The 26422-nt window shown below is 35.6% G+C and overlaps 1 protein-coding gene and 1 long non-coding RNA gene across 2 annotated transcripts in view; both read left to right on the forward strand.

The window, feature by feature from the left end:
- The window catches only part of Pxdnl (peroxidasin like), a 442040-nt gene that overhangs the window by 84930 nt on the left and 330688 nt on the right, over window positions 1–26422 (forward strand).
- The window catches only part of LOC104849217, a 25945-nt gene continuing 4274 nt past the window's right edge, over window positions 4752–26422 (forward strand). Inside the window, exons 1-3 of the long non-coding RNA XR_776679.2 lie at window positions 4752–4854; window positions 6500–6555; window positions 7735–7835. This is a non-coding gene — a long non-coding RNA (uncharacterized LOC104849217). The remainder of the gene's footprint in view (window positions 4855–6499; window positions 6556–7734; window positions 7836–26422) is intronic.

Genomic DNA, 26422 nt, shown 5'->3' on the forward strand with positions numbered 1-26422 from the left:
AAGTGAAATCAGATTTTAGTATCTAGATGTAGAAGAAAAATCACCACATTCCTCAGTTATATTCTTGTTTTTGATAAAGAGTAAATATATTAACTTCAATAAAACTACATGTTTGTATATTAAGATAATGTGAAAACACAGGCTAATCCACTGGCAACTGTTCAGAAAATTAAATATTTGTAGACTGCAGATATTGGTGGTGTCTGAATGTTGAAATTTATTCAGAAACACTAATGACTTATAAAAGTAGGAAAAAATAGCCAAAGAAAACAATTGCCAATACTCAAATGAATAAAGAAGCAAACTAGGCTCCCTTTCAGTGTACTCAGTAATTCCATGATCTAGTTGGATGTGAAAAGCTGTGTGCACTGTTCAAGGACAATGCTGAAATCTGATGTGGGAACATTGTGGAATTTTCAGGTAACTTGGGGCTTTCCCCTCTCTTTCCAGTTACTAGTGAGAGATGTCTGACAAATCTCTAAGCCTCACTTGCAATACTTCAATTCCCTCATTCATAAAATTAGCAAATAATCTATTGATTGTTTGACAGTCTTCCTCATGTTTGACATTGCTCCTCTTTATCTGGTCTGAGTGGGTTAAGAAGCTATCTTCTTTCTTTGTAAAGCTACTACCAAAATGCTCTATTTCAAGACTATTTATATTAAATCTTTCTTATTTATACTTTTTATAATGACCCCAGAGACTTGACTGTATTTTGTAGAAGGCAAAATGAGGTGATATCCCAAAAGTGAAGCAGATGTTCTGGTCAATAAATTAAAAAGAAAAAGAGTTATCAAAACCAAGATAAGAATATGGTAAAAAAAAGTATGAACAACATGAGGAGAAGAAAAATCATAGGAACAGACAAATGTTTTCAATGCTGTCATATTGTATTTAGTATTTAAGTTGTAGGAAGCAAGGAGACTTTGCATAGATTTTTTTTTTTTTTTACCAGGGATTGAACTCGGGACCTTGTGTTTGCAAAGCAGGAGGCAGAACCATTGAACTAAATCCCTGGCCCCCAAGGAGACCTTGCAAAGAGTTGAGAAAAATGGCAAAAGTGTCAGCAGACAATGCTTGGTAGCCCTATGATACCCAACCACGCAGTGGAAACTCTTAAGGGTTTTACTATTTGCTCCTTGAGGGTTGGATGTGCTTCTTTTATGTCATGAAGTATTTGTTTCTTGGCAGAGGGGAGAATATTAATACCTCACTGGTGCCTTTCCTGTTTCCTTGAAAAATGTAAACCACAAATTTTGAACTTAAATCGAATGGGAAAACAATGAATAGTATCTGAATAAAAAAGGTGTCTCAATGGAAACATGAAATTTGTCCATTTGGAGATTTGTTTTAATTTGTAAAATCATACAGTTGAACAAATTCCATGTATTGTATCATCATTTTCTTTCACTCTTATCTATTGTTTTCCCTTCTGGACTTTATAATGTTCTCCTCTGGACTAATCTCTCTTGAATAATCATTTTGTGAAAATTGTATTCCTTTTTTATTTTCAGATGCTCTTAGAGTAGTATCACTAGGATAATAAGAACTTAATATTTAACAATCTCAGTATTTAAACTTGAACACTTTTCTCAACATAATATCAAAACAATCTTTCTTAAGCCTGAAAAAAAAAGAAAAGCATAGACATCAATGACTGAAGTATCTCAGATGGTTGATAATCTAGTGATAATAGGATGGTATTTGGGATTTCCTCAGCAATATAAAATGATGATGGTAGGTAATAGCACTGCAAAATGACTAAATCAACAAAATGATGTCTTGGATTCATTAACAGAGCAATGCCGTCAATGATAAGTAATCATTCCACTAAGTAGAAGGGAGAATCGGGACACATAAAGTAATTGCAGTTATGTTTGTTAAATCAAAATAAAAGGCCTAACAGATCCTGTTCTATAAAATGTGACCAATTTATACAATAGTTATTAGGAATGAACTTAATTTTATCAATTAGAATATTATGATCTTAACAAGGTTGAAGTTAGCATACTATTTCTTTCTAATAGTTTTAAAAAGCATTTTGGGTGGTAAAAATTACTGGATCTTGTTATTTTTGCAATTTCCTTCATGGATAGCTCCAAAGAAACAGTGTGAAGTTTTATTATATGTATTTTGCAAACATAATTGGATAGTGAATTAAGCGGCACAGGAAACAGCTCAGTTTATTGTTATAATTTAATTTTATAATTAAACAAGAGACTGTCCTGCTTGGATCTTATGTCTGATACAAACTCTGGGAGTACATTTAAACCCTATTTAAGACAATGTCCTACAATAGTAAATTCAGTTTGTGTTAATCAATTCTTGTTATACTTCAAATGATTTCTCAACAAATGTGTTTTTCTTTATGGTGAGTACTCTTTCTTTTCCTGATTTTTTCTACTTTAATGACTATCTTAGTCACTTTTCTCATTGCTGAGACACAATACCCAGTACCCATAAATTAAGAAGGAAAGGTTTATTTTGGCTCACGGTCCATAGAAGCTTCAGCCCATAGTCTAACTGCATGGTGGTGGGTGGTGGGTCTTAGGCAGGATGGCACGGCAGTGGGTCATGATGGAGGAGATCATGGCATGACAGGCAAGGCAGAAAGAGAATGAAGAGAGGGCCTGGGGAGGGAGCTGAACCCCCATGCCACACCTCTTCCAGTCTGACCCACTTCCTAACAGCAACTCATCTGTAAACCCCAACAATCCGATTATCATCCAAAGGTCCCATTTTTGAGCACAAGGGGCTTTGGGAAGACAACTAAATATAAAGCATAACAATGAAAAAAAGATAAAGCCCAGGTTGACTGAACAAGCCTTTTAGCCTGTTAGTTTACACTTGGAACTTTTTCAGGATTAAACAGTTGGTTGTTAGTATACATATGGCAGTGGTTTTACCCTCAATCGGTTGATATACATGGACTATAGGGTTGTGAAGCCTTGGCCAGTCTTACCTATAGAACCACGGTGGTGACGGGAGGCTTAGTGTCTCAAGGTAATGAGTAAAGGTATTTTGCTTTGATTTTAAGTGTCCTAGTTTGGATGTCAAGTTTATTTTTGCTCTACATTTAACCAGGTACTGCTTCTGATAAGAATGCCTGGGAATTTAAAGTTCTTTTATTAAAAAGAGACAGACATATCAAACCTGAGATAAGAAATGCCTTGTGGCTTTCTCCATTTCAGGTGAAACTTTTTATGTGTTTAGCCTCAGGGTAGCTCTGCCTTTGCACAGCTGCAAGTTGGTATTATAAATACTTTCTAAAGTTTATCTAACAAGATCTTTTAAAGGTAAGGGATGTATACTAAGTGATGTTTTTTCATATCGAGTAATTCATTTTAAGGTGAAACTAATAAAGACCTTAAAATTAATTCACATTTAGGAATTTAATTATGATCAGCACTCTTTCAACTTGTCTACCACATTTTTAAATTTTTATGGTTTATTTTTACATGAGAAATGATTTCAGAATGAATGACCTGAGATTCTGCAGTTGTGAACAATTGAAGAAAGGTTATACTTTATTATCTATTAACCATGAAGTGTTAGAAAAATTTCCAAAAATAGAATTTTAAAAGTAACTTCTTTTAAAGGATGGGCTGGGGATTTAGCTCAGTTGTGCTGCTGCCTGCCTTGCGAACGCAAGGACCAAGGACTCAAGTTTTATCCACAGTACTGGAAAAAAAAAATACATCTAGGAATTCAGTAAACCAGATTCCTAAGCATTGTGCTTAATCTAGATTTGTCTGTAAAAATTGCCTTATAGTGTATTTCTTTTCTTGCACTATAGGAGGTAAAGTCATTACTTTTCCTATAAGAATTAAAGTTGTTGATTTGTTTAATTAATTTTGATGTATGTGCAATCCAAGTCTAGATAGTGATCCACAATACGTTTATTAAGTGGGTACAATGCCTCAGGCACTTTTCTAGGTGCCAGGCATGTACCAGTGAAGGAAGCAAAGAAAATTCCTACCCTTCCTTTTAGCAGAGCAAGAGAGAAAATACAATAAAAATATTATAAATAAATGTGTGCTATAGCATTTTAGATGGTAATAAATGGCACATAAGAAAATTAAAGTAGAATAAAGGTAATGAGGCATACTTAAGAAAATTTACATATCCCAAAGCAGTTTTTGAAATCAGTTGTAAACCACAATATACTATAGTTTTGGAGACATGGTTTGTTGCTAGTGTCTCCATTTGAAGATTGTAGAACACAAAGCCCCTTAACAAACCCAAATCATTTAACAAAGGTGAGTTGTCAAGAGTCATTAGAATATAGAATGAATCTAGAATCTAGAACTCATAGCTCTTGAGTATCTGGCTATGTATTAGTTCTTTTTCATAATTGTGAATCTTTATGACAAACTCTCAACTATATAGATTTTTATAATTTATTAATCTGAGAAAAATCCATGTGTATAACTTTGAAGCAGAAGATCATAAGGCATTGATGTGATCAAGGGATAGTTTTATAATTTTTTTTTCTTCTGTACTGGGGATAGAACTTGGGACCTTGTGCTTGTGAGGAAGGCAATGGAATCACTGAGCTAAATCCCTGGCCCTCTAACAGTTTTTTTGATAGACTCTTCAGAGTTGTTTAGATATAGGATCAGGTTGTCTGCAAGCAATGACAATTTGACTTCCTCCTTCCCAATATTTATGTCTTTGATTTCTTTTTTCTTGCTTAATTGCTCTGCCTGAGATTTCTAGGGCTATGTCAAAAAGAAGTGGTGAGAGTGGTATTCTTCCTTGGCTTGTACCAGATCTCAGAGGAAAAGCTTACAACTTTTCTCAAGCAAATCTGATCATCGTGAGCTTGTCATGTATGGCCTTTGTTGTGTTGAGGTATGTTCCTCCTGTTTTAGTTACCTTTATTGTTTGCTGACAAAGTATCCAACACTCAAAGTTAAAGGAGGCAAAGTTTATTTTAGCTCAGTTTGTAGAAGTTTCAGTCTATAGTTGGTCCAAAGCAAGGTAGGATGGCAAAGGAGCATGACTGAGGAGAAACAGTCCATGGCAGGGTAGGCAGGAAGCACCAAGCCATCTACTTGCCTCCTTTTGTCTCTTTATATTTCATGCAGGCTACAAGCCCATCGATCGGTGCCACCCACACCCAGGGTGTGGCTTCCATTAGCCACACCCAGAACTAGGATGAACCAATTTGATTGTCACACATCCTTAATCCCAATATCACACACACTAATCTAGTATCACACCCCATGATCCAGCTACCTCTCAAAGTCTCCATCTATGAGCACAGGAGGCTTTGGGATGGGAGGCATATAGACACAAGCCATAATACCTTTTATACTTAATTTATTGAGATTTTTTTTTAATCATAAAAAGACACAATTTTTTTCAAATGCTTTTTCTGTATCTATTGATATGATCATGTAATTTTTGTCCTTTGCAATAACATTATGCTAAGTGAAATAGCCGGGCACAGGAAGACAAATACTGCATGATACATTTCTTATATGGAGAATCTAAAATAGTAGTGCTCATGGTAGTAGAGAATAGAATGGTGGCTCCCATGGCCTGGGAGACAGATTGGATTGGGAAGATGTTAGTCACACAATACAAAATGTCAGACAGGAGGTACACATTTAGGGTATCTATTATACAGCATAGTTAGTAACAGTATAGCATATATTTGAAAATTGTTAATGTAGATTTCACAACAAAATTGACACATATAATAATTTGTAATAGCTAATTTGGGAATTAGCTTAATTTAGCCATGTGACAATGCATACATATATCAAAGCATGTTGTGTATCATTTTTATTTTATAAATAAAATAAAAGATAATTTCAGATTCACTTGAAATGCAAAGAGAAAGCTATTTTTTAATAAAAATTTTACCTATTTAAAATTTAGAGTAAGATAGACTTTTTTTTTTTAATTTCAGAAGGGGTTGAGCAAGGAAAGAATTTCTAAAAATTATCATCTTATAAAAAATAAAATAAATAAGAAAAATGCTAAGTTGTGTGTATAATTAAATTTTTAATGTTCAAGAAGTTCTAGCTTTAATGAATTAAAAGATAATTTCAATTAATAAAGTGATAACTATTACCTGAATAAGCTGAGAAATTATATTTAATGCATCAAAACATACTTTTTTGTAAGGCAGAACTATCCATAGTATAACAATAGTTTATCTTGATTTAGCCAGAGGCTTTATTTCAGAAAACAATGATAAAAGTGCAGAATAAAGCAAATATTGAAACAATCTCTTGTTATTTAAGCTCTTTGTTCCCCTCAGATTTGAGTTCTTATAAAGTTTATAAAATAAATATTATATATATTTGGAGCTCAGTTCGTGCTGTTAGAAACATTGCCCCCTTTACATATAGTTGGTGCTATACACCTTTACAATTTAAGAAATTGCAAGTATCATTTCTACAACTTTCAATATTGGTGTCCTTTAAGAACATTCATTTATTCTTTCTCCAAGTCTTTATTGATCTGGTACAAATATTCTCTGCAGTGGGATTCACATATGGAAAACAAGATAGTTCCTGACCTCCAGGTGTTTCCAATCAGGTGAGACAAGAGCTACTGCATGACAGGTATTTTCACAGAAACAGAGACAAAGGGCTGGGGGATAAGAGAAGGAGATATTTAATTCTTCTAGGCTTTCCAGTAAGATCATGTGGCCACCGAATACCTGCCTGTGATAAAAATGAAATCAGCAAAAATATGACTGTGGATAATTATTGTTAAGAACTATGATAAAAGTGTCTCTCTCTTTTTTTTTTAAATCTAAGAGCTTTAGGAATTTTTTAAACAAGTAAACACACACTTCAAACTTGGGTCGTCTTTCCTCCTTAACAGCTTCTCTGGCATGCTCAAGCTCTGCCACACCACATCCTGACATGAGGTCTTCCAGACAGACTCCCAGAGCAGCTATTTTTGGAGTCTCAGGGCTCTTCTTGAGGTAGTTGCAGTGATGGAGTTCACTACAGCTGCCATATATAAAAGCCTGAGAATGAGGAGGAAAGTATTTGTATTTCACTTTTTCAAAGTTAAAATACTTTGTTGATTTTGCTTTTAAAGTACAATGCAGGTTGAGTGTCCCTTACACAAGTGCTTGCCACCAAAAGTGTTTCAGATTTTAAAATTTTCCAGATTTTGGAATATTTGTGTATATGAGGTACATATTAAGATATTCTGGGCATGGGATACTTAAACAAAATTTAAAAAAGAATCTACTTTTTTCTGGTGGTTTATCTTATACATACAAGATTTTATTAAACATTTGGATATTATGCAATGCTGTAAGCCATGTAAATTTTTGATAGGAGGAAAAAATTTGCATCTAGTATTACACGAAAAGCACTTAACAAAATTTAAAATGCAATCATGCTCCCAGAATCCATAAGCCTATCTACATTTCCTGTGCTATCGCATTTTATTCTTTTTTTCCAGTTGATACCTCTTTTTTCTTTTCATTAAGTTTATTGGTACTTTTTTAGGTATACAGTACAGTTGCAGTCATCATTGGGATCTTGTACCTTTACATGATGTATATTGGTACTTATTTTTCCCCATATCCCTGCCCTCCCTTCACCCCCTCCACCTTAAACTGTGCTGCCAGTCAAGAAAAAAGCAAATATAATTATGCACTACTAGATAATTGTAATAAAATTTACTACTAGTTTATACATTTTCTATGCAATAGTTTTATCACTTTAGATTGTACTCCTATTTATATATTTTTAGAAGTTTGCTGTGAAATACTCTGCAACGTTTCTTCAAGAGCTGCCACTTACTCCTCGTGTGTCGATTGTATTGAATAATTGACCTGTACTCTTCAGGTTTAGGTAAGTAAATCAATGAAAAACACCTGATCACATATTTCACAGATGGATGTGTCTTTTTCACTAAATGTGTGACTGTACTTAAGAGTCCTAAAGGACAGAAGAGACCATATCATGACACATATGGGGAATTCATGTTTAATCTATGGAGATATCCCAGCTGTTTGGAAACAAAGTCTTGTAAATAGGAAAAGGAAACTAATTTCTGTATCATGTATATGGGGCAGCAGTTTGGATCTGGAATACACCCCAATACTCATCCATCAAAGGTTTGATTCCCAGGCTATGGTGCTGGGATAGGATGTCTTAGGTCTCTGGGGCACATACCCTTAAAGAGGATTGTGGATCTGGTTTCTTCCTTTCTTTCTTTGCTGTCCCGCTTCATGAGTTGAACAGCTTTCTCTGCCATCTGCCTCCACTATAATATGCTTCCTTACCACAGACCCCAAAGTAGTGTGGCCAGCCAAGTATGGATGGAAACTTCATGATTCTAATCCTCAGAGAGAATCCTTATTAATGCTTTGAGTCTATCCTTCTGGACCAGTAGCATATTAGGCAGCCTTCTATCTTGTGACAAAATACTTGACATGAACAGCTTAAAGGAAAAAAAGTTAATTTTGGCTTAGGGTTTCCAAGGTTTCCGTCCCTGGTAGGTTGCTTTCCTTACTCTTAGGTCGATGTATGGCTGAGTCATCCTGATGGAGGGATATGGTTGAGGAAAGACCCTCACCTCATGCCTCACAGGAAGCAGTGAAAGGGAAGGAACCAGAGAAGAAGGGGCCAGGGACAGATATGATTCCCCAGATCATGCCCCCGTGGTCCACTGCCTTCAACAAGTCCTCCCCTCTTGTTTCCATTGTCTCCCAACAGCACAGTCCATTAAGCCTAATGATGCAGTCACTGCTCTTGGCCCCATCTCTGAGCATAACTGCATTAGGCATCAAGTCCTCATTATATGAGATTTTAGAGGACATTTCATATTTAAACCATAACAAGCATGCAAAAACATATTTGCATACTTACTAAAATTTCTTACGGATTGTATCACTGCAACGCCTTTGTATTGTTATCTATTTTGTTTAATATATTTCTATAAAATTTTTTTATTATATTGTGAATATATCATGTAAAAATGTGTACATATATGTGTGAATATATATTTATATATGTAAGTACATGAATACTATCATCATTTGGCAACTAAATTAAACAGTACTATATTCATGTATCATAATTAATTTATCCCTCCTTCTTGGCAGAAATCTAGCCTTTTCTTGTTATAAAAGGTGCTACAAGCCGGGCATGGTGGTGCATGTTTGTAATCCCAGCACTCGGGAGGCTGAGGCAGGAGGATCGCTGTGAGTTTGAGACGATCCTAGGCTACATAGTGAGTTCCAAGTCAGTCTTGACTACACAGTGAGAGCCTGTCTCAAAAAACAAAAACAAAAAAGAAAAGGTACTATGATGAATTTGCATTTTTGCACTCTTGTGCAGTTACTATCTCAGGATGGTAAATACTTAAAAATAGGATTATTGCATCAAAGATATCCACAATTTATAATTATATTTGTAATATTGATTTCTAGTTGAGACTAGTCAAATTTCCTAATTCTTATCCATATAATTGGTCCAATTTTATGTCTAAAAATTTAATTTGTATTTATTTAATTCCTAATGGAGCTTAGCGTTCTTTATGTATTTATTGGCTATTTCATTCACTTTCCCTTCATTCATAGTGCTCCTTCTCAATAGTCTTCCTGCCAAATCACAAATGCTGGAATACACTGGAATTTCTTGGGTCAACTTTCTGTCCTACCCCTGCCCAACTTTTGAATTATTATGTCTTTAAATATTATGCATATATCAGAGGCTTCCAGATGTATCACTGTAGCTCTGATTTCTCTCTTGCCTTTCAGTGCTTACCTGAAATTTCTACACTGATCTGGTGATATATAAATATAAAGATATATTTGGCAATTGTTTTTCTGTTGATTTTGTTAGTTCAGACTGAACTGAAGGTTCTTAGTTTAATATCTTCTGTTGTGTTTTGAACATTGTTTACCACAGATTTTTTTCCATTCCATATTCCAAGGATCTCCATTGGTTTTTCTTCCACACTTCTGAATACCTTTATAATTTTAATCATTTCCTTTGAATTCCATCCTGTATTCTATGTTGCTAATTACTTTTTTTAGTGCAATTACTTTCTTTGCAATTTCCTAGGCAGATTTAGTTTCACAAAAATAATATTTTCTTCACATTTTTCTTTTCTCCATCCGTTGTCTTTTCGTTGAGGTCTCTTGCTTCGCTACCTATTCTTTTTATTTCACTGTAAAGGGCCTAAAGTGGGTGTTTGCAGAAGAGGAACAAAGGTTACATAGCACAAAGATTAAATAGCACAGACCTTACAGCCAGCAGTCTTGTAGATGGGCCAGCCGTGGGGCACCGTTCTCTTGTTCTCAGTCACTTCACACCCTTTGCAGTGCACTAGTCGTTCCACGGGATCGAGATCGTAGGATGTGTCATTCTTTGACTAACTTATTGTCTCCCTTCGCACTCTGTATTCTGGGAGCATTAGAATCCCCCCTCCTACCTCTGTTTTGGGAATTGAACCCAGGGCCTTCACACTGAGCTACATTCCCAGCCTTTAAATTTGAGGGCTCCTCCTCCACAGCCACACCAGCATTTGCTATTTTTTGACTTAATGATTGACAATTTTGCTGGTGGGAATGTATATGAGTATAACCATCATGTAAATCAGTATGGAGATTTATCAAAGAACTAAATTAGAAATTCCAGGGCAAGGAATAAGTGTGAGAAAAGAAAAGAAAAGGAAAGAAAAGGAAACAGTCTGTAAATGAGGAGTAGAGAGGGTAAAGGGAGAGCAGGGGAATGGGGAAAAAATAAGAGCCAAGATATATCATGCAAAGGTACAAACTCACAATGATGAATGTCATTGTATTCTATATTTTAAATGCACCAATAAACTGAATGGAAAAAAACTGAAAAAAAAAGAACTAAATTAGAAATTCCATATGACCTAGCTATCCTTCTAGGTATCTAGGTATCTTCTAGATATCTTGCAGCAGAGCTAAAGACATCACACTACAGGGACAGAAACATGCCAGTGTTGTAGCAGCACAATTCATAACAGCTAAATCCTGAAAGGAGCTCATGTGCCCATTAACAGATTGCACAAAGAAAACGTGATATCTATACATAATGTAATACTACTTGGCTACAGAGGACAAATTTGACACAGTGAGGAAAATAGATGCACCCAGAAAATATAATGTTAAGTGAAATAAATCAGATGCATAAGCTTAAATACTATATAGTATCTTTCATTTGAGTAAGGCAAAGTACAAAGAGCACAATCAAGGATGAAGGAGGTAAGAGGATAGATCTTTTGCAATGGGCAGGGGTCTGGGAGACTGAGGCTAAGAGGAGAGGGTGAGAGAAAGGAGAAATGAGTAGAATAAAGATATGCCATGTACAGGAAATAATAACCTCAATGAATATAAGCATTATATATCATAAATATAAGCTAAGACCAGTAATATCAGCAAGAGCGAAAAGGAGGAAAGGGAATATTGAGGAGTAGGAAGGGAGGTGTGGGGGAAAGGGATTAAAAATGAAACAATCTGTATTATGTACATATATCCACTCCCCAAGATGATCGTAAATTGCATATACTGCAAACATATACTTAGTTTATTTTTTAAAATTTTGAGGTAGGATTTTGCAAAGTCATTAAATTAACAGGATGGGCTTGAACTTGTGATCTTCCTTCCTCTTGCTTGACACACACTCCCAGGAGTAGTGCAGATTTTGCCCAAGTTGGACTTAAATGAATGAATATCAAAAGATTAATTTATATATAGGTCTTTCTTTACGAGGTATTTGTTGACTTTGGTCATGTAATGTGTCGAAGACTATCAGAGTGGGTTCTGAAAATTGATGTATACACACAGTGGAATATTATTTAGTCTTAAAAGGAAGGAAATCCTGCCATTTGTAACACATAAATATACCTAGAAACACCATGTTAAATGAAATAAGCCAGCTCAGAAGGACAGATATTGCACAATTCCACTTACATGATGTGTCTAAAATAGACAAATTTATAGAGGCAGAGAAGTATAGAATAATGGTTGTGAAGGGTTGGGGGGTGTTGAAAACAGGGAATTATGTTTAATGGGCATAAAGTGTCATTTATACAAGATAAATAAGTTCTAGAGGTCTGTTCTATCAAATAATGCCTATAGTTAACAATATGGTATTGCATATTTAAAAATATATTAAAAGCATAGATCTTATGTAAAATGTTCTTACTACAAGCAAATAATAATCACAGAGAAACTTTTAGAGGTGCTGGGTATGTTTGGTGCCTTGATTATGATATCTATGGGTAGATGACTATATCCCAAATTATAAAAATGCAAGAGACATTATATATGTACAGTTTTTGTGTAATAATCTGCCTCAATAGGCATAAAATCCCCCAAAGATTTTTTAAATAGGTTATCTGTACTCAACAGGACACCAGTCTCAAGACAAATTTCTTCACATAACTATTGTCCTATGTCTGCTTATGCTGTTATTAAGAGATTATTCATTCCAATGAGGCCCTGAGCTTGAGTAAAACAAGCCTTTGGAAAAACCAGAGAATCCTGGTTCTACTGGAATTAGGCATGATACATAACAAATTATTAAAATAGCCTATTTAAAAATTTTATTTACAATACCTAGTTTAAATTTCAGGCTATCATAAGCAGTAAAACAGTCTATGAAATGGTCCAACTCTCCTTCAGGATACTGTGTAAAGGATGCAGTGTAATGTAGCTTCACCTTGTAAAATTATTTTCTGTAGTGCTTCCACCTGAGGACCCGGCGATTGTTCTTGAGCACTTTCTCATTACATATCCAGAAATGGCGAAGTACTACAGAGTCTGTTTGATAGTATTGTTCAGATATTCACTAGCTTGGGAAAAATCGACTTTGGGCAAAAAGAGTGTGAGGCATCTCATGCTGAATCCTGATTTGTCATTGGTATTTGTTTCAAATTGTTGACAAATGTAGCCTTTTCTGAGGAAAGCTTTAAAGCTCAAAATGATACATGTAAGACAATTATCTGCTTTATTGCTTTTCTCAAGTTCAGCTTGTAAACTCAACTTTAGAATTTCAATGCGGTTCTTCCTTCATTGGTACCATGAGAAAATTATTTTAATAAAGATAATAGTTAAAAGGGTGAAATCCTTTCGCCATTTGGGGCAACGTAGATGGAACTGGAGGTCATTATGTTGAGAGGCATCAGCCAGACACAGAAAAACAATACTCTATGCTTTCATTCATACATGGAATTTAAAAGACTTATGGAAGTTAAGAGTAGAATGGTGGTTATCAGAAGCTGGGGAGAAAGGATAGGGAAAATTGACAAATGGGTACTGAGTTACAGTCCAGCTCAATTACAGATGTGCTGTTGTGCTTTGGCACAGTAAGCTGACTACAATACAATAATGGACTGTATAGTCCCAAAAGCTAGGAGAAAAGTCTTTGATAGTTCTCCCCATAAATAAGTGATAAATATGAGGCAAAATATGTTTACCCTGATGTGAGCATTGCACAATCTATCCATTCATTAAAACATCACATGGTGCCCCATTTGGGTGTATAGTTTGTGTGTGACAGATAAATAACAATTAAATTCTTAGAAATTAAAAATACTTAAAATATAGCAAAAACATTTCTTGATATATTTTAGGCATACATAATGAAAACACATCTCAGGGAATTTGCACATGTACATGGTACATCCTGCCCCCTTTTTTCCCATGCCCCCCCGGTTGCCTCCCTTCCCTATGTATAAAAGCTTTGTTTCCATTTTTTCATTCTCTTACCACTTTTTTTTCTTGTCCCTTCCTTCCTTTCTGTCTCTGTCTTCCATTGTTCCCCTTGCCATTTGAACATTTTCTTCCTATTTCCCAATATCTATTATACATTTTAGCCCTTATTTCCACTTTTGGTTTCTCACACCAGAGAAACAACGTGGTAAGAAATTTAAATTCTTATAGTTTTTAAAATAAATACATTATTTTAAAATGAACAGTTGTCTCCTTCTGCTTCAACTGTGACAAAATCTATTGTGGTAGCCTCTCTGACACCTCCAGTTTACGTGTACTGTTCTTGCTATGTAAGTTTCCCAAATCCCCAATCCTCAGCCTGTATTTTAACTATATCTTTACTCATTTGATCTAAACAGTTTGTGAGTTCTTGGAGAAAAGGAGTCTTACCTAGTTTTTCTTGGTGTCTTATCAGCTTTGGAAAACTCTTAGTCATTATCCTTTCAAATATTGCTTCTGACTCTTCTCACTGTGTCTGGGTGTCCTATTAAATTCTAAAGGGAGATATAATTATCTGTATGCACATAAGAATACTGAGTCAATTTCTCTTCTATTGCCAGGATCTGAATTCTGTACTTAATGAAGGAAATAAGAATTTACTCACTGAGACAATAAATAAATAAACGCATTCGCTCCTTTATTTTAAAAGAAATGTATTATAACTCCAGATAAAATGAGTTATTCTTGGTATAAAAGCATTCTAACATGGTTTACTTCAGCATGCTAAATTGTTTTGCTCAAGTACATGATGTGGTATCTGATACAGAACTTACCCTGTCCTCCTTGCCTTTGTCCTTTCTCCCTCTTTCTTTTCCTTTTCCTTTCCCTTCTCCTTCTCCTTCTTGGTTGTCAGAATTAGTGTACAAAATTATTGTTTATATAATTTCCATGAGTCCTACACAGCAGCCTGTTACTATGAACCATATTATTTCCCTTGCATCAGTCATTAATTAAATTTCTCGAGATGTTTTATCAGCTCATGTCAGATAAGATAACCTAAAAAGTAATTACAGTGAAAGATGTATAATATGGAAGATAAGCACCCCTTTAATTTTATAGTAGAGGCAGAAAACTGAGAGCCACTCTTAAGTGTAGAAATGAAGAGAAATCCAGGGACCAGGGTTCTGAGTGAGTCCTGGGCTGAGGTCCTCCTAAGGCAGCTTCTATCTTCAGTGACCCGGAGCCCCATTGATGTATGTGAGGATGGCAAAATCTCAGTCAAAGATTGATCTGGTGTCAGTAACAATTCTTGTTGGCCTCTGTCTTGACACAAGGGAAAATATTTATGTATTTTTTGTTTTTTTATTGAGAGCTGCTAACCATAGACTAGCCCACAAGTGGATTGGGAACATGAATTTGCATTTCTTTTTTTTTGTTGTTTTTTTGGTACTGGGGATTGAACTCCGGTCTTTGTGCTTGCAAGGCAGGCCACCGAATCTCTGAGCTAAATCCCCGGCCATGAAATTGCATTTCTTGGGTATCCAAAAACTCTCTGATTTAAGAACTTAGTATGAAATATTTCTGAGAAAATGTCCTTTATTACTCCCTCATAAAATTATATATATTAAATAAAGCAGTTTAATGATTATATCTAGAAAATACATTCTTCCAAATCAGAGATTAAAAAGTATAGTAGAGAGTAGACCACAGTAAAAAACACATTTTATATACAAATATATTAATGCCCAATAAGCCATAAAAATTCTTATCTTCTTCAGAAATAAGAGAAATTCAAGTTGAAACAGTTGCTGTATTTTAGACCTTCTATACTGGCAAAAATTATAAAGTCTGAATATTTTCAGTGCTAATGTGTATGTGAAACAAGGGAACCTTGTACAAACTGCTGGTGGGAATTTGAATTTAGTGCAGATTCTGGGAAAAACTATGTGTTCTTGTTTTAAATATATGCATGTCTTATAGCCAGTAATTTCACTTCCAGGTACATAACCTAGAAACATTTTTGCACACATATACTAGGAGACATGTACTGGACTGCTAATGACATAATATAAAATTCAACTGTATTTTAATAGCTGATGGGTAAATAATGATATATTCACAGAATGAAATATTGTATGGCAATAAAAATGATTGAAGCACTGCTGCACACATCAATATCAATCATTTTTAAAACCAAGTTAAAAAACAAGATACAGAATATATGCATATGATCCTACTTTATAGAATGCTTAAACACACACACACACACACACACACACAATTTAATTGGCCATGGTTATATCATTACGTGGTAACCTAAAAGTAAAGCAAAGGAAGAATAAAAAAAGAAAATAGAGTGATAATCTTTTGTCAGGAGCCTGAGACCGGAAGAGTTACACATGGGACTTCAAACTTCTTGGTACTTTTCTATTTTAAAATCCATGTCAGGAGTACATGGATGTCTATAGTGAGGGCTATGACCAAATGGTAAGACATGGTGATAGATTGCTTTTACCTATTTAAAAAATTGATAAAATAAAAGTAATTTTAGACTAATTTGCTCTGAAAAGTATTGGAAGAAATTAAATCAAACATTCTAAGTGTTCAAGAAAAATATCAGCATGGAATAAGTTTATACAATCTACATAAGATGCAAATGCACAAGAAGCTTCTTAATCATGGTGCATTTATACTTCTTATAAATGAGAACTAAGACCTGTCATGTAAAGGTACAAGATCCCAATAATGAATGTAACTGTACTGTATAACTAAAATGTACCAATAAACTCAATGAGAAAAAAGAAATAGATAAAATCTATAATACAACTAACAATATTATGATTGGAGCAAAATTAAACTGAGAAGTCTACAGAAGGTGATTCTAAATGGCCTTTAGATATTAATCCTGGCATGAGGTATTATTTGTTTCTCACAGTTTCTGATTGGGTGGCTCAATGGGGCTGGGGCTGGGGCTGAAGGGGGCGCTGGGTTTGGGGCTGCGTTCCAGTGCTTTTATCAAACATCTCAGTTACAGGTTTCATAGAGACTATATTCTGAGAAACATTGGAACTAAAATTGAAATTAGCAGTTTGTAAGTTTTGGCGTATAATAGGCAAAGGAGCAAAAACAAAAATACAACCAAAGCCTGAGTTTTGGGGGGCAAAGATAGTTATACTGCTATATTTGAAAAATATGATGAGATGAGTAGATAAATTAGGGATCAAATATCTATAAATAAAGGACATGTAATTGTAGGGGAAATATTAAAAATGTTTCCTTGGGCTGCTTTCTATGCAGAAATTAATGAGAAACACCAACTTCTTTGATACAAAAAAAGCTTCAAATTGGAGTCTTTTGTGTATCATTAAAATATACCTGTGTTGAGTAAGTTTGATTAATGTATTCAATTTAACTTACTTAGATGGCAAAGAAAATTAAAAGAAGTTCCCAGAGAGCGAAAAGATTAATGGGAAAATGCTGGGGGTTCCACGGCTTTGTGCACAGCACCCCTGGTGCTATGTGTGCGTGTAACAGCTGATTAATGAAGAGTTCAGTTAATAGCGGGAGTTGCAAATGTAGAAAGGAAGGCTTTCAAAAAGATTATCTGGATATGGAGGAAATTTTGTGATAAGAATGATATAACAAGAAGGAAAGTCTATCTGAGTTTTCAGTTTTCAGGTGTGTTTGTTAAGATTGATTGCTGCCTGGGGAAATATTGCCTGTCATTCCCAGTGGGCCATGGAGGCATGACCTTGGGAACCATATCTGGGTCTTTGGCCCTTCCTCTCTGGCTCTGATCCCCTGGTCTGTTTTCTGGCCCTTGTAAACTAAGCACCTTTTATTTTCCCACCAAGTCTTCTTTTATGATGTTCCTGCCTTGGAGCATTAAATCATGGACTGAATCACCTGCATCTGTAAGCCAAATTAATCCTCTCCTCCTTTAAGCTGTAGATGTCAGGTGTTGAGTCCCAGAAATGGGAAAGATGACTAAATACATCTGGATCCCTATTTATAGTTATGGATGTATCATAATATTCTCTAAAAGTTCATGTGTTGAAAGCTTAGGTCTCAGCTGATAGCATTATGGGAGGTGGTGGAGCTCTAGCTAGAGGAAGTAGGTCACTGGTGGCATGTCTCTGAAGGATACATTTTGTTCCTGGTTCCTTTTCTCCCTCTGTCCACCATGAGGTGAGCCACTTTGGTTTTCCTGCGTGCTTCCCATCATAATGTTGTGCCTCACTATGGGCCCAAAGGAGCAAGGTACAGTGACAATGGACTGAAACCTCTGTAAACCAGGAGACAAAGTAAATCTTTTCTCCCTTAAAATGCTTTTCTTATATCTTTTTGTTGCAAAAATGAGGAGCTGTCAATAGATTATATTGACATAGAAAATGAGAGCAAGTAAGTTTTGATTTGCTGCTGCATTTCAATGTATTTTGTGGATTGGTAAAACAAATTTGGCAATGACTGAATAAAGTAGGAACATTTTTGAATCTCTAATATTCCAAGTCCAGGTCTGGGACCATGATAATAGTTCATCATGATTCCTGAAGTTGGATAATTTTATTTAACCTTCCTATCTGCCATATGGCATAGGTATTTTTATTAATGTTTGTTTGATAATGGGGAGATTAAGCCAAGAGAGTTTAAGTACCATGCCTAATGTCCCACAGTTAGTCAGTGGCATGACTGAAATTGATACCTACCACTTCTTAATTATTATGCTAGAAACTTTCAAAGAAGCTTGTTGGATAAAGGGAGGGCATTCATTGATTTGGACCTCCATTTCTAAAGGGAACTGGGAGATTTATTTGCATGGCTATCAATGTGGATTATAAATGAGATTTTCCCCCCTACCATATTTCAGCAGCGTATTTCTCAAACATTTACCATTGTGTTCATTCAATTTACACCTGTGTTTCCCAGGGCTCAGATGTGTCAGGGTCATGTTTCCATGTCCGCTCTGGGTTGGAACTCCAAGCAATTATATAAATGGCACAGCCAAGGTCTATCAGCGTAACCCATTCTAAAGTCAGCTTGAAACTCAGTCTTCATGCAGCTTGCTATAGAAGACAGATGGGTAAAATAGCAGGACCGTGCACTGTAATATTAGATCTGCTCTGCAAATTTACCACACTCTGCTTGAGAAATTGGGGGGAAATGACAGAATAAATAGTTCTTAAAGTGAGCCTGGATAGGAAATTTACATTTTTCTACTACTATAAAATATTTAGAGGGATGTTCTTTACTAATGCAATACTTTCACTCAGTGTATTAGCAGAACATAAATTGGCTAATGGGAGGGGCTAGGGCATCAGGAGTTTAAAAAATCTCCACAGCTAAGTCTGATGGGATTCTGGGTAAGAACCCCTGTTCAAGAACCACTACATTTGGTTCCAAACAAAGAGATTTCATTTAAATATTCTTGTATGTGAAAAGTCTTGTTCTTGTCTTTTAATCAAGATGTAATAGAGTACCTTAACTTCTCTTGATAGAAAAATGATTAGAGATTCAAACAGAGTTGAAATTTATGTTGCTAGAATTGTAAAACTTTAATGGAGAAGAGAATCATCACTAATGCGAGTCGATTATGTTGCTTATCTGTTTAATTACTACCATGTTGAGTGTGGTGTGAAATAGATGGCTGCAGAGGTGACACTAATTGCTTTAATTAGCCACCGAGGACTAATAGTGAAGAGGCTCTCTTAATGCTGGCAACAGGGAAGGGGAGAATGAGTCTGTCAGTTTTGTGCCTCAAAGCTGAGCCTTGGAATATTTAACTTGTCTTCCTCCAAAACAAGGGGAAAATTGATAACAATTGAATAATGCACTGAATCTGTTCTGGAATGATAGTCACCACGAATTATTCAAAGCAATATCAGAAGACTTACTGAATATGCAGAAGAATTTATAATGCAGGTGGGTGAAGGAGCCCAATGACTCGCTATGCAAAATTCACCTGCATTTATGTATTTTATTTCATTTTTATCTGCAATATAAATATAACATTATCTAATGTGATAAAGAATAAAATGGTCTCTGTGAGTATATGTGAGGTACTTAAAACTACATTGTTAATGTGTATCATTTATATCATCTTATGTAGAACATGTTTTTCTGAATGCATGTGTAATCAGAATTTTGAGAAAAAATGTAATTTTGGTCAGTGTTGGAAGGTTTCTGAGAGACAGAGACAGAGACAGAGAGAGAAGAATGCTAATACAATGGTATGCTTTCAAGATGACTATTATAGAGACGAATCTCATACAGAAACCTTCCAACACTGACCAAAATTACATATACCATTAAAATGTTTAAACCAACAAACCCTTCAACTATTTTTTTAGAGTAATAACATTTTTTTTATTTGCTTACTTAGTTTTGAGTATATTTCTCCATGCTGAAATGAAAATTTCAAGAAAGTTTTTGGTCTATAATGTTTCTGATGCATGCATCTTTAAAAAAATTAATTTTATTGTTACATTTAAAGGATACAATATAATGGTATTCATCATTAGAAATTTGCACCTTTACATAATCCCATATTGGTTCTTATTTTTTCCCCATTTACCTCCCTCCTTTCAACCCCTCCACCCTTCTTTATCTACAAAGACGTTTCCATTTTTTCATTTTCTCATATTAATTCCATTCCCTTCTTTCCTTTTCCCTACCCCACCCACCTCCCCTTCCCTTTGCACCCTTTCTTCCTATTTCACACTATCTATTTTATCTTTTAGTCCTTATTTACACTTTCAGTTTCTTACACTAGAGAAACTATTCAGTATTTACATGTGTGTCCTATTTATTTCAAGGAAGAGTATCACCTTGATGTGCATCCATTTAGCTATAAATGTCTCTAGTTTCTAGTTCTTTATGGATGAGTAGTACTCCATTTTATAAAAAAACACATTTTCTTTTTCCACTTTACCATTGATGGACATTGGGGCCATTTCCAATTTTTAGCTATTACAAATTTTTCCACTATAAACATGGGTGCACTTATATCACTGTGGTATGATTCTTTTAATTCTTTGGGGAAGATACCCAACAGGGGAATAGCTGGCTCAAATAGGACTTCCAATCCTAGTTCTTTGAGGTATCTTCATACTGATTTCCACAGTGGTCACAGCAGTCTACACTCCCATCAGCAGTGGAGCAGTGTTCCGCTTACCCCACAGCACTATCAGCATTTGTTATTGGTCAATTATTTGGTAGCAGCCATTCTTTCTGGGGTGAGGTGGAATCTCAGCGTTGTTTTCATCTGTATCTCTCAAATGACCAGTGATGTTGAATAATTTTTCATACATTTATTTGCTATTTCTACTTTGTTATTTGATAAATGTTTGTTTATTTCAGATGCCCATTTTTGGATTGGGTCTTTAAATTTGGGAGGTTTGATTTTTTAAAGTTCTTTATATATTCCAGATAGTAGACCTTTGACTGAGGGACAGCTAGTGAAAATTTTTTCCACATTGTGGGTTGTCTCTTCACACTATTGGCATTTTTCTTGCTGTGCAGAAGCTTTTTAATAAGAAGGCATCCAACTTGTTGATTGTGCTAGTTCATGGGCAACTGAGGTTTTGTTCATAAAACCTTTTCCTACACCAATGTCTTCAAGAGTTCTACCTAACCTCTCTTACAACCAGTTGAATGTTTCTGTTTTAACATTTAGATCTTTAATCCACTTCAATTTTAGTTTAGTGCATGGTAAAAGATAGAGGTCTACTTTTAATCTTTGGCAATTTGAAATCAGTTTTTCAAGTACCATTTATTCAAGAGGCTACCTTTCCTCCAGTGAGTGTGTTTGGCCCCTTTGTCAAAGATATGGTGGCTGAGTGTGTCTGGAGTTGTTTCTGAATCTTGTAATCTGTTCCACCAGTCCACAGGTCTATTTCTCCAGTACCATGCTGTTTTTCTTTTTATCACAGTGGCTTTGTAGTATAGTTTCAAGTTGGGAATTGTGATACCCCCTACCTTGTTTTTATTGCCTAGAATTGCTTTTGCTATTCCTGGTCTTTTCTTGTTCCAAATGAATTTTTGGATTGTATTCTCAAGGTCTGTGAAGTATGCTGCTGGGATTTCAACTGGGATTGCATTGAATAGATAGCAGTTTTGGAAGTATGGCCATTTTCACTATGTTGATTCTTCCTACCCAGGAGCAAGAGATTTCTTTCCATTTCATATCCTCTTCAGTCTTTTTTTTCCCCCAGAATGCTATAGTTTTCAGAGTAAAGGTTTTTGATTTATTTTGTTAGGTTGATTCCTAGGTATTTCAATTTTTTGGATGCTATTGTGAAAGGAATTGTTTGCCCCATTTCTCTTTCAGTGAGTCTCCTTTTCATTTACAGAAAAGCTATTGATTTTTGTGTGTTGACTTTATATACAGCTACTTTACCAAATTTGGTTATTAAGTGCAGAAGACTTCTGGTGGAGTTCTTGGGGTCTTCTATATAGAGTATCATGTCATCATCAAATAATGACAATTTGATATCTTCATTTCCTATCTTTATTCTTTTTATTTTTTCTCTTGTCTAATTGCTGTGGCTAATGTTTCCAAAACTATATTGAACAGAAGTGATGATAATGGACATCCTAGTCTTCTTCCTTATTTTAGTGTGAAGGCTTTCAATTTTTGACCATTTAGTATGTATGATATTGGCTGTTGATTTTTCATACACGGATTTTATCAGATTAAGGTACAGACCATCTATTCTAATTTTTTGGAGGATTTTTATCATAAAATCTTGTTGGATTTTTGTTAAATGCCTTTGCTGCATGTATTAAGATGATCATATGGTTTTTGTCCTTGGATCTATTATAGTGTATTACATTTATTGATTTGCATATGTTGAGCCATCTTTGCAGCCCTGGGATGAATCTCACTTGGTCATTGATCTTCTTGAAAATCTTCTGCATCCTATTTGCCAGTATTTTATTAGGATTTTTGCATCTATGCTCATTAGTGAGATTGGCCTATAGCTCTCTTTTCTTTTGGGTCTTTCTCTGCTTTGGGGATCAACGTGATGCTTGCTTTCAGCAATGAATTGGGAGTATTATTTCCCTTTTTATTTCATTGAAGAGTTTAAATAGTAGTGGCAGTAGTTTTTGTCTGAATGTCTTGTAGAATTCAGAAGTGAAGCCATCAGGATCTGGGCTTTTCTCAGTTGATAAGTTTTGAATTATGTTTTCTATTTCATTGATTGTTATTGGGTCAGTTAGAATTTTTAGGTCGTTTTCATTCAACTTTGATAATTCATATATATCTAGGAATCTGTCCATTTCTTCTGTATTTCCTATGTTATTGATATACAGATTTTTGAAGTAGGTATTGATGATCCTCTGGATTTCTGCTGGGTCTGGTGTAATTTCACCCTTTTTATTCCTAACTACATGGATTTGGGCCTTTCCTTTTTTTTGATAAGGTCATCTAAGGGTTTGTCAATTTTGTTTATTCTTTCAAAGAATGAACTCTTGGCTTCATTGACTTTTTTTTATTGTTCTATTAGTCTCCTTTCCATTGATTTCTGCTCTGATCTGTATAATTTCCTCCCTTGTATGAGTTTTGGGTTTGTCCTGCTCTTTCTAGAAGCTTAACATTCAACCTCAGGTTGTATAGTTGAATTCACTCTGTTTTCCTAATATGAGTATTCACTGCTATGAATTTCCCTTGGAAGACTGCTTTCATTGTGTCCCAAAGATTCAAATATGTTGTGTTATCATTATCATTTAATTGTCAGAACTGTCTGATTTATTCTTTAATTTCCTCTGTGACCCATTAATTATTAGGATGTGTGTTGTTCAATTTCCATGTGTTTGTGAAATTCTTGTGGTTTCTTTTGCTACTGATCTCCAATTTCATCACACTATGATCTGATAATATAGAGGGGATAATTTCAATTCCTTTGCACTTATTTAAATATGTTCTATGAGTGAATATGTGGTCTATTTGGAGAATGATCCATGTGTAACTTAAAAGAATGTGTATGCTCATTTTGTTTGGTGGAACACTCTATAACCATCTGTTAAGTTCATTTGTTCAAGATTTTAATTTAGTTATCATATTTCATTGTTTATTTTTTGTCTAGTTGATCTATATATTTATGACAGTGGGGTATTGGCATTCCCCACTATTATCGTATTAGTGCTTATTTGAGGGTTTTTTTTTTTTTTTTTTTTTTTTTTTTTTTTTTTTTTTTTGTGTTTTTTTTTTTTTTTTTTTTTTTTTTTTTTTTTGGTATTGGGGATTGAACTCAGGCCCTTGTGCTTATGAGGCAGGCAGTGCAACCACAGAGCCAAACCCCTGGCCCAATGCTTATTTGATTTTTCATGTCCGTTAGTTGGGTGCACCAGTGTTTGGTGCATATCTATTAATGATTGTCATCTCTTCCTCTTGTATTGTTCACTTTACAAGGATGTAGTGTCCTTCTCTGTCTCTCTTAAACAGTGTTGGTGTGAAATCTACTTGATCTGCAGAGAGGATAGCTACTCCTGCTTTTTTTGGGTTCCCATCATGGGAAGCATTATTTTTCACACTTTAACTTTCAGTCAATGGTTTTTTTCAAGTAAGTGTGTTTCTTGTATGCAGCATATGGTTGGATCTTGCTTCTTGACCCATTCTGCCAGTCTACTTCTTTTGATTGGTGAATTCAGACCACTAACATTGATGGTTATAACTGTTATGTATTCACTTATTCTTGTCATGAATTTTTCTTTTTGTTGGATTCTCACTCTTTGCATTTAATTTCCTGTTATGCCTGATGGAGTTATTGTGCTTTTGGGGGTTCTGATCCTCATTGACTTTTCCTAGGATAGTTTAAAAAATTTTTTGGAGTGCTGGTTTGTTATTCATGAAATTTGAAAGGTGCTCTTTGTCATGAGCATATCTTATTTCTCCATCAAATTTGAAAGATCAGTTTTGCAAGGTACATCAATCTGTGTTAGAGGTTGTTTTCCTTTAGTGTTTGAAATACATCACTCCAGGCTCTTCTTGCCTTGAGGGTTTGTGTTGAGAAGTCTGCTGTGATTTTGATGGGCTTTCCTTTGTATGTGATTTATTTCTTTTCTCTAAGTGCTTGTATGGTTTTGTTCTCCTGCTGGGTTTCTGGAATCTTAACTATTATATGCGTATGTGTAGATAGATCACTGCTATGATAGATCACTGCTAGTTGGAGTCCTATATGCCTCACTTATTTGTTTTGCTTTTGTTTTTGTTTTTTTGGTACTGGGGATTGAACTCGGGTCCTTGCGCTTGCAAGGCAGGCCACCAAACCGCTGAGCTAAATCTCTGGCCCTGATGCCTCACTTATTTGTATGTCAAGTTCTTTTCATCTACTTGGGAAGTTTTCTATCATTACTTCTGTGAACATATTTTTTTACATCACCTGCACTCCCTTCTGTTTCTTCATTGACTCTGATCAGTCTTATGTTATTCTTCTTTGCATTGTCTAGCAGCTGCTGGATTGATTTCTTGTGGTCCCTTGCTATTTTTAAGAAAATTTTCTTTTCCTGGTCATTAATTGCAATACTATCTTCTATAGCTCAAATTCTGTTCTCACACTGGCTCATTCTGCTATGTAAACTTTCAGTGGAGTTTTTTTTTTTAATCTCCTGGAAATCTGTTTGCATTTGTTTTATGGATCCCATTTGTTTCCTATGTTGGAATTCCCTCATGTTTCTCAGCTCCTCTATTTTTTAAAATCTGTGTCAAGTCTAGATTTATTGATCATGTCTTGCACTATGGGCACAATCTCTGCTTTTATCTGAGAAATTATTTCTGATTTAATTTTTTCCAGGTCCTCTTTGGTTGCCAGTTCAGGGAGTCCAGGTGACTGAGTATCAGATTGTTTCATCTCATTTCCCTTTGGGGTTGCCTTAGTTGATCTGGTTTTGAGACTTGTTTATATGTCTTCTCATTTCAATGGATGCAGCCTGCTGTGTCTTTGTTTAACAACTTTTGTGAGCTTACCCAGTGGTCTTCAATTCTCAGCAAACCACCAAGTGGCCTTTTCTCTGTTGCTCCCCAGTATACCAATTCTTGGGTTCAGAATGGTGGCCTTCTGGATCCCTGAGCTGACCTGTTGTCTGGGTGGGTGCACACTTTAGAAGTTATCTAGGTGTGCCTCTCACAGGGGCTACTATGTAGCTGCTGTCTGGGAGGGACTTTGGCTGGGGGCTGTGCACCCCAGTTCCTGTTGTCTGCACAGACTTCTGGCTAGAGTCTCCATGCACATATAAATGGTATTATTGTGAGCCACTGGGTGTTGCTTGTGTGTCTATGTAGCTCTTTTCCAGGTGGGCCCTTGACCATGGCTTGTGTGCCCAAGCATCTGGGGTTTGAGTGGATTCTGGGCTGGGATCTGCTTATATCCACACCCCTCTGGTCTGCACAGCTGCTCCCCAGGATCTGCCTGCACTTACCAATCGTATGGCAGGCCTCTGGCTGATGCTTGTGTGCCTGTGCAGCTCTTTTCTGGATGGGCTTAGGTGGGTGTGCCTGAGCCTCTGGGGTTGGAGTGGAGCCCTGGCTGTGATCCAACTACAGCTGCACTGGTTCTGGTCCTCATAGCTTCTCACAGGGATCTGTGTGCTATCACTGATGGTATGGTGGGCCTCTGATACATGCATCTTTTAAAGTTTGTTAGTTTCTGCTTTGCAGGAGGAACAATATAGTCAGCAAAGGCTATTCAAAGTAGTAGTGTGTGTGTGTGTGTGTGTGTGTGTGTGTGTGTGTGTGTGTGTGTGGTGTGC

This window comes from Fukomys damarensis, unplaced genomic scaffold (assembly GCF_012274545.1).
Source record: "Fukomys damarensis isolate Sample0158 unplaced genomic scaffold, DMR_v1.0_HiC HiC_scaffold_5, whole genome shotgun sequence".
Lineage (NCBI taxonomy): Eukaryota > Metazoa > Chordata > Mammalia > Rodentia > Bathyergidae > Fukomys > Fukomys damarensis.